The sequence below is a fragment of the Peromyscus maniculatus genome, chromosome 7, assembly GCF_049852395.1.
Source record: "Peromyscus maniculatus bairdii isolate BWxNUB_F1_BW_parent chromosome 7, HU_Pman_BW_mat_3.1, whole genome shotgun sequence".
NCBI classification, from domain to species: Eukaryota; Metazoa; Chordata; class Mammalia; order Rodentia; family Cricetidae; genus Peromyscus; species Peromyscus maniculatus.
In genome coordinates, this window is record NC_134858.1 from 90,059,348 (window position 1) to 90,069,307 (window position 9,960).

Consider the following 9,960-nt stretch of genomic DNA (forward strand, 5'->3'; position numbering starts at 1 on the left):
TTCTACAGCACAGCTTAGGAACTGTCCAGAGAATGTAGGGTTTTTAATGAGGAGAAGAGAGAGTAAAATATCTCCAAACACTGAGCAATAATAAGAAGGTGGGGATATTGATTACCCCGATTTGATCAGTGCATATTGTATAGGTGTGTTGGAAAATCACACTATATTTCAGGAACCATTATGATTATTATTTGTTAACCAAAAATTTAAAGTTTCTGTGGAGGTGGAAATGTTAACTCTCCTGACCTCACTTTCACATACTGTACAAGTATAAAGTTAATGTTTTGCAACTCCCAAATAAAAATAATAATTTTTAAAAAACCTTCCAGTCTTCCAAAGTCACTTCCTTCTTATTCTCAGAACTCAACATCATCAGAAATGTAATTTATTAACTTGTTTGTAAGAAGTTACAAAGGGACTAGCTAGAGAGTTGGCTCACTTACTCTTACAGACACCCAGGTTCTATTCTAAGCAGCCCCATCAAGCAGATCATAACTCCAGTTATGCCACCAGACAAACAGTTCTAGAATTTTCAGTGTCCTCTTTTGGCCTCTGAGGGAACCTTCACACACATTGGGCACATACATACACCCAGGCATACACACACACACACACACACACACACACACACACACACACACACATGCTCACAAGGTAAATAAATTTTTTTTAAAAAAAGAAAGACCCCCAAGCTCTGAAAAAGTAAAGGCGTTGCCTGCAATGTTTACACTGTATCTTCATTGTTCATATAGTGACTGGTAAAAATCAGACTAAACAAAGATCATCAGTGTTGAATAAATGACCCATTGACAAAATTGTATGAGTGTCATTATGAAGAGAATATCAAAAGAAGAGTTTTTAAAAGTATGGACAAGGATGACATCATTAGAACTATTGTGTTCCTACACAGGATCAGTGCTTGAGATCACAGCTGGCTACCCAGAAATATTCATTGGCCATAAGAAAAATGTCTGTAGGTTGGAAGTGAAAAACATATTTTTCCTCAGTCTCATTCTCTGCTCTTAAACTCTAGTTAGCCTTTCAGCTAGAAATTTTGTTCCAGGATTCAAATCTACTAAAAATTCTTCTGCTTTACCATCTTTTCCAAAACTGTCTTGCAGTCAAGAATCCAGTAAATGTCTCTGAAGTAGGCACAGGAACCTAGAGAGATACTAGCTGGTTTTTTTTCTTCTTCTTCTTCTTTTAGAACAGTAAGTTCCTCGTAGACAAAGCTGCTGGTTAGGGAAGTAGAAGTCTGTTATGATGTTTTAGACATTTCTTTCCAGAAGAAAAACCAAAGGAAAGCTTAGGTTGCCAAATGGGCAACCTGTGACCATCATAGTAGCTTCTGGAATGCATTAACAGTGGTGGTTGTTTTATTTACTGTTGCAGCTGCTCCAAGAGCAATAATTCCTGGAGGACAGTGGGCAGAGTTTGCAGGGAGGAGGCTTGATACATAGATAGAAGCAATCAATGACTTTGTAACTTTCTGGGCTGGGAAGCCATTTTAAAATTAATAAGTAACCCAAAAAACAATAACAAAAATCCAGGGACAAGTTGCCTGCAGTGGACAAACAAATACATTTAGGCCAAAGGAAACTCTATTACAAATAAGTTAGTTGGCTTAGCAGAAGGGAAGAAGGCTGAAACTCAAATCTCTTCAGAGTGGAAAGGCAATGAAAAATCAAGTCCTGGAACCCAGCTGATAGGATTAGTCTATTCTTTAACTTCTAAAGAATAGTTTTGTGCCTGGAACACAGTCACAACACTCTGGTTCTCTTATGGAGAGGCAGGGTCAGTGCCCCCTCCCCTTGAATGTGGGCAATCTTTCTGTTATGTCTGTTTCAGTCAGTTAAGGAAAGAAAGCTTGACACTGTGTAGCTTGTGACTCTGAGACATGAGAATCACTGCTTTCTACAACAGATTTTCTGGAACACACATGCTCAGGGCCCAAAATTTCTGTGTAAAAGCAAACTTACCCTGAGGCTATAGGAAAATAACCACAATTATCTGTCAGGGCTTGATTTTTTTTTTCCCTCAGCTACATAGTTTTAGGGTGTGTGTGCATTTTTATTGTATTTTATTAAGGTGCCAAAAAATGAACCCAAGACCTTATGCATAGTTGGCATTAAATGTCTTACTTCTGAGCTATATGCCCAGGCCCATATAACGTCTATTTTTAACTTAAAACAATAACTATAGATGAAAATAGCCCACACGAACACAATGTTTTTGGTGTTTCTAATAACTTTCAAGTGTATAAGGTATTTCTACAACAAAAACTTGAGAATCAAGGAAGTGAACATGAGATGTGCCTTATAATGATGTAGTGTCTACAGCATATGCCAGTGTCTGTAAAAAGTACAACGTGGGGAGGGAATTGAGAAAAGAGGAGGATGGTTACCGCTGGAGGAGGAGGTCGTATAACCTGGGAATTCAAGACTAAGGCAAGAGCAGGAACCTCCAGAGCTGCAACAGTGGGACACACGGGGATGACAGCTTAGAACTTCCACACAGATGACATCTAACTTTTTATTATGTAGAAACCAAAGGCTTGCTTTCTTCTTCCTTTCTTCCTCTCCCCTCCCTCCCTTCCTTTATTTCTTTCTGACAGTTGAATCCCTGGACATAGAGAGTGATGTGAATAAGTGAATTTTTGAATTTTTGAACCATCTCATAGACAGAGTCTTTGTTTTGCTGTGGTTGCTAGTATATACATATCATTCATTTAGATTTTCCCCATGCAGAGAGGAAAAAAAAATGAGGGAAAGTTTGTCTTAGAAAATGTAATAAATTAGGGCTCAGTGATAATTTACAAACCCTTTTATAAATTCCAAGCATCAATAAATAACAAATAAATAACTTGAAGTTAGATAGCATGAGTAAAACTTGCCCTTAACCACACATGAAGCTAAAGAAAACCTTTTTTTTTTTAATTCTAGGAGAGCCCACATCCTTATTCTTTATATGTACAGTGTGAAAAACAGTCTGTCAATTTCTAATCTAGTATGTGACTGAAAGGTATAGAGCTGGAGTTAGATCAGAGTTAGAGTGAATTTCATACTTGATCCAAAAAAAAAAATTCTCTCCTTGTAGAAAAATCCATGTGGCCTCAGCTCTACAAAAAGAACTACTAGAAGTAACTGGGTAAAGCTGTGATTGAGAGAGGTGGCCCTCCCTAAGGAAGAGCACACCAACTGGTTGTCCAAGGCCAAACAGTCAGCCCTGAAAACATACAGGCAAGTTACATTATATGGACTCAACAAGTTCTAATTGAGAATATAGATGTATATACGAATTAATATGTGCATGTAATTATAATTGATGAAATGAGAGAACATGAATTTGAAGGAGTATGGGAAGGGTATATGGGAAAGTTTGGAGCGAGAAAAGAGAAGGTAGGAATGTTGTCATTAAAATATAATCTGAAAATAAACAAAAAAGAATTAAAAATGTGCTCAAATGGGAGCTGTAAAAAAATAATAATAATAAAATTTCCCCTTGCAGCTGGCATTCAAAGCAGTTTGGGTTACTACAACTGCACTAATGGAACCGGAAAGGGATGTGCTGGGTCCCACTGTGCTTCTGTGTCTTCCAAAAATATCATGTCCCTTTCAGGCTCTTCCGTGAAAACACTGAATAGTGTTAAACTCATGGCTCAACTCCACCTCAAATATTTGTTCAGGGACAAAGGCCTGGTGGAAAGGCCTTGGTGTGGCTCCGAGCATGCCATGTGTCCAGGGCATGGGAGGTAATAAAAGCCACTACCTGATGAGATTTCATCACACAAGCAGAACATCTTGAGGCATAAAACGTGGTCTCACAGCTACCTCACCTTTCACAGAGCACCACATCCCTGAAGGAGATGCTGCTGTTGATAAAACTTGCAGTGATTAATGGAAGCATCAATGATGGCAAATTGTGTCAGCAGAGCCTAGTGAGGAAGACCAAGCCTCACTCTTCATGGCACACTCTTCATGCTGTCATAAGCCAAAATACAACTTTATTCAAACCATGCAGCAAAAAGTCACTTCAGATTTCTTTTATAAAGCTGTACCCTTGAAAGCTTCAACAACACTCGCCCAGGAGGGAACCGCATGGACTTAGGTCACCTTGCTGGGTGATTCTATGAGGAGAGTACGTGCATCTCACTATTGTGTTACTCCGTCACGTCAAATCACCCACACATTTATTTCACAACTGGAACTGATACCTTGATTTCTTAGTTAAATTTGGAAACTGTACCATTTATAATATTTAGAATGTATTATGAGAAAGTACAATAATAGAATACATTCTAAATATTATAAATGGGACAGATTCTCACGCTACTGTAAAAAATAAATCAGACCAAGATTAAACAAAGAGGTGCCTGGTGGATGCCCTCTCCCCTCTGAAGTGGATCAGCACTTAAGATCACTCCAGGAGTAACACTGATTTCTATTGACTGTAGCAATATGTTGAGAAACTGTCTTTGTTTAAGAAGGAAAAAAAGTATTAAATTTGAGCCACTTCTGTGGCTATACCTTGTTCAGCTTCTTGATAATACTAAGTAAGATTTATATGCAAAAATTCCAAAGGTTTCTGGTATATGGATGCAGTTATAAATTGTATTCTGTCTAGGAACCTGTTAGCTGTATTATTTTCTGTGAATGGATTCAAGCCATGGTGACATCATACAGTAGGTCATGTGTGTGGAGTGATTCTGCTGCTCTGTCCAGCACAGGATAAACACATGCATGCACAGCCAGCTCTGTAGGTTGTCGACTGATAATGCAATCTTACGTTTTCATAGCAGTCGCAGTGACTGGAAGAGCCCTTAATAGTAAACTCTGAGGACTGTAAAAACCTAGAGGCTGAGCTGGAGAGATGGCTCAGTGGTTAACAGCACTCACTGCTGCACTTGCAGCAGACCTGGGTTTAGTTCCCAGCACACACTGATGACTCAGAACCACCCTTCACTGCAGGTCAAGAGCATATGATATTCTTTTTCACTCCATGGGTACCAGGCATGCATGAGGTGCAGACAAAAAAATCATACACATAAAAATAAATACAAATAAATTATGTTTAAAAATAACTAGAAGTTTCATGTTACTTTTTAAGGGGAAATTCTTTGAAGAAAGATTTAAACCATCTAATACGGAAAAGCATTTAAATTTTGGTACAAAAATCATAAATTTGAATCATATTTAAAAACACTTAACAAGGTTATCATTTAATTCAAAATCTGGCTTCTAGTTTTTGTATGTGTGTGGGTGTGAAGTTTATTTCTTCTTCACTCCCAGAACATTCTGCTTCCAAGTCTAAGATGTTTTTTCACAATGTATGTTCTGTTCTGTTTTGTTATCTGTAAATCGTCTTGTATGATGAATGAAAAATATTTTAAATATGAATAGGATTCCATTTCTGTGACTCACTCTAAGTTGTCTTCTTCTGTAGCAACTCAGCTGCCAGGTGCTGACCTGGGTCTACTCCCCTGCCAGCAGCCCAGCAAATCTGGCTTCCAGGCTTGGAGACATGTCCATTTAGGACACACTGGCCGAGAAGTACAAGACAGATGCTTAATGTAAAAGTTCTCTCTTCTAATATTTTTCTGCCAAATTTCACTCAGTATTCTAGACTCATTTAAATTGTTTCTGGTTTCATGAGAATACGCACTGATACAATTTCATTTGTATTAAGTCTACTTGTCTGTACAAAGCCAAAAAAAGCCAAGTTTAAATGTGTTACAGACAGCCCAAGTCCATTTTTATAAATCCCTAAAAACTCACAACTTGTCCTTTAAAAACTCTCACAACTCAACAGCCAGGGAAAATGTCAACTAGTGTACAGTAAGCAGCTTACAAGAGAAAAGTCTTACAGCATGCTTGCTTACCATGCTCATGGGGAACAGACTGGCTTTCACGGTACTGCTATGGCTTCTTATAAAACCAGGAAGCACATCATATTATAAACTCACCATAATTGTATAGTTGCTAGAGAGCAATTTTATGAGCACCAATTCCTTCCCTTTTCCTACTGATTTCATTATTAGATTAGAAAGGTTCTCCACTAGAAAACATTGTGGTTCTAATTATATCTTCTTATTTCAAACTTTACTCTTTATTTTTTTAGTTTGGATAAAAATTCACAAACCACGATGTAAAACCGCAAAATGACATCATTTTTTTTTTTACTTATCCTAAAGACTTTCAATGTTTCAAGAAACAAAAGTATGCCCCAGCTGAACTTCAGAAGTACAATAATGAACAATTAGCCACAATGTACAAAAGTTCTCTCTAAAAGTCTTTATTAGCAACTAAATTCCAAGTTACCAGAATTGTATCTAAAAAGAAGTGGAGACAGAGACACACAAACAACGATTAAAAGAGAAGAACACATGAAAATAATGAGGTGCTACTATAACAACTTTAAGATTATGGATTTGGGTTCAACATTACACAGATGAATCTTGTTTTATTGGCTACCACATAGAATGTAAAACAGATATGTCTTAATTACTGAAAGCCTGCTCAGAAGAGGGAACCAATGAATTGGGTCATTATATTTGGCAAAAAAGGAGAGGAAAAAGTAAATGTATTCATCCATTCATCAGGTGGTTATTACATGCCTGCAGTTTCAAGGCACTGTGCCATGGCTTCAGGGGAATGCAAACAGGAGTCAGGCATCCCTGCCTCAAAAGAAAATACAACCCTTGTATGAGGACCTTGGTACACTCAGAAACACCGCCATTCCTCCCTCACGATAGAAAATTAAATAAAGGTTGGAAATTGCTTAAACATTTGCTTGTTTCCTTACTCTGCAGATAAGTAGATCTTGTGAGCTTCTGGCAATAATCATCCATGTGTTAAAATAAGCAATTGCATAGAGACGAAAGAATTTAGAAAGGAGAATTTGGTGCAGAGGGATGCTGGACCAGGCAGAGGAGAAGGGAGCTTTCTTTCTTAGCTGCAGAGATCTGAATAACTCTTTAATTGATAAAACTGTGGACTGTGTTCCTTTTTCTCATGGAATTTTGGCAATTAAATTTTTCAGTGGCTAAACTAATGTTGATAATAAAGTTTTAAAAGAGTGCATGTTTAGTATGTTGGTCACTCAGAGTTTATTCACAGGTTTCCAAAAGCTAACACTTGGTTGACTGTAAGTTCAAATTCCACTTGTGAAACAAAGCAATTCTTGAAAAAAATGTTTAAAAAGGCTATTGAATTTAAGAGATAAGATTATGTAATTTTCACACAAGTGAATAGGTTACTTTGTCCTCTGTACAGAACATGCGGGTCAGAAAAGTGGTCCAGCTTTGAATGTATACCAGTAAAATGGAGATTTACTCCCTACAGACTGTGGAGTACAAGAACACAAAGAGGATCAGCCTAACACAGGACAACACTTCAACGCCACAGGGAACTGAAAAAACACGTGACTTTTCTTTCTTATCCTCTTTAGGAGTCACAGTATAACAGCCAGGCTGAAAAGCTGTCATCTAATGCTAGGTTTAAAAGCTATGCCACTCCTGTTTTCAGGACGGAGGTTTTGTCTGGAGATAAGATACATCAGAAGAAAAGGCGGACATTGACAGTTGGAGCTGTCCCCAACAAAATGACTGACTTCTCGTCTCATTAACACTGTCTACCCACACTGGACCCAACTTCGGCACACTCACCTCTCTCTAGTCTGTTGAACATCATCTTACTGTATATTAAGGATACTTGAGGCATTTGAGGTAAATGTTTATTATATAAACATAGTGTCTAAATAAGCAAAGGAGCTAGATGATAAAAAAGTACAAGCATGAAATGGAATGTAACAAGATCAAAAAATTATCCACATGTGACACACAAGTAATATAGTTGAATAATTAAAACAAAACAATTGTTATTTGATGATGAGCATTCAGAAAAAAAATACGCTCTTAAATTTCAAATTATGACACCCAAATTTTGAAAGTGGTAGATAAACTTACAGGATTTTCTATGAAGCAAGAAAATGAAGGAAAAGGTGCCCCACAATGGGTGAGAGACAGAGATGCCATGCAGACAGCACTCAGGAGTTTTATTTGGTGGGGGGGATGAGAGAGGGGAGAGATAGATAGTTTTCTTCTATGGTCTTGTTGAAGATCTGGTCTATGCCATTGACCTGGGATCTGTCTCCTTCTTACCTAGTCATAAGTCAAGGATTTGGTCCTTGCACTGTGTCCCATAGTTTCTTCATGTATCTTCCTTGTGTGCTTTGTTTGGTCATTTTTTTTTTTTCATATTACTTGCCTGTGGGGTCTAATGCACCTACTTTATCTTTTAGTTTTGATATTTTATCTTAAATCATTCTACCTGTAAGACATTCCACTGAGTTTTCTAATTTAGTTATTGAGTTTTTCAATTTCATCTTAATTTCAGCTTGAGCTCTCTTCAATAATTTTGTCTCTTTATTGCAAATCTTGAAATATCTTCATCAATTTATTTGTCGTTCTTTGTGTTTTCTTTGACATCAGTCAGGCATTTATTGCCCTTCTTTTTAAGTTTATGAAATGTTTTGTCTTCTTTAATATCTCTGAATTCTTCGATGAAGGTCATGATTTTTCTGTGCAATTGATATTTCTCATTATCTACTGGATGCCATTTTTATGAGACTTGTAGATATGGGATGAAATATACTATAATGAATGGGGTATGGAACCCAGGCTAGGTATGGGATTTGGGAAGGTACAGGCAAATAAGGGTGTGGAAGGCTCATCAGACTGGATAGGAGCATAGGATGTGAAACCTTGGATAGGTCATGAAGTTTGAATGTTGTAGGCATGCTATGGTTAGGCTAGCTCTCAGGCTGTGCTGGTGCACAGGATCCAGAATGAATATACTCTAAAGTGATACTAGGTCCATCACTCTGACAACAGAACTATTAAAGCAATAGGCCTAAAGAGACTGTAATCCTCCATAGGAATCTCATACTGAGAGAATGAAAAGGTTGAGGCCTGGTACCAGAGAGATCCTGACTCTCTGAAAGAGATTTCACACATTTCTAAGAACTTAGTAGGCTACCCTGATGGAGAGATGGGGATAAAGATAGGTCAGTGGTGAACAGGATCACCACTTTGCTGAGACAGCTGCTATGCACATAACCCTGTCCCTCTAATCTCATTTCAGGACCCCAAAGGTAGACTGGAAGGGGATCACTGAGACTCTTTATCCTTTCCCCCAAAGTCTTCACATTGGGCAAGTCTTCTTCCTTATGCTTTTTATAATTAAAGACTATTCTGATTGCCTTCTCAAAGACAGGTGGCTGAACCAGGCTTCTGGAAGTACAGACTGTGACTCCAACGTCTGGTAATAGTTTCTACATTCCAGGTTTTACATTAGGATCTTTGATTCATGTTAAATAATTTTTGCTCAGAGTGAGATATGGATCTACTTTGTCTTTTTTATGTGTTTTCCCAGCACTTTTCATACAACTAAGAAATGGAACCAGCCTACATGTTGATCAACAGATGAATGGGTAAGGGAGATTACTACATATGCACAATGGAATTTCATTTGGCTGTAAAGAAAAACAAAACTATCAGGAAAACAGAAGAAACTTGAAACTGCATTAAGCAAAGTGGCCCAAACTCAGAAAGGTAAATATTGAATATTTTCACTCATATGTAGATTCTACATTATAATTTTTTATGTATGTGCAGATGTGTGTGTATCTATCTGTGTTATAAAACTGGAAAGGAGATCATGGAAAGGGCAAAAGAAGTCTTAAGGGAAACTTAATGGGAAAGAAAAAAAGTGAATAAACAGAATAAATGTGGTGTGTGAACAAAAGGTCATCTAAGGGAGAGAAGAGACAGAAGAGGTGGGAGAAGAGGGTAAGGGAGAGAAGTGGGAAGGGAGGATCAACCAAAAAAAGTAAGCATAAAAATGCCACCAGGAAACCTGCTACTCAGTATGCTAACTTTAAAACCAAAGAAATTAAAAATAA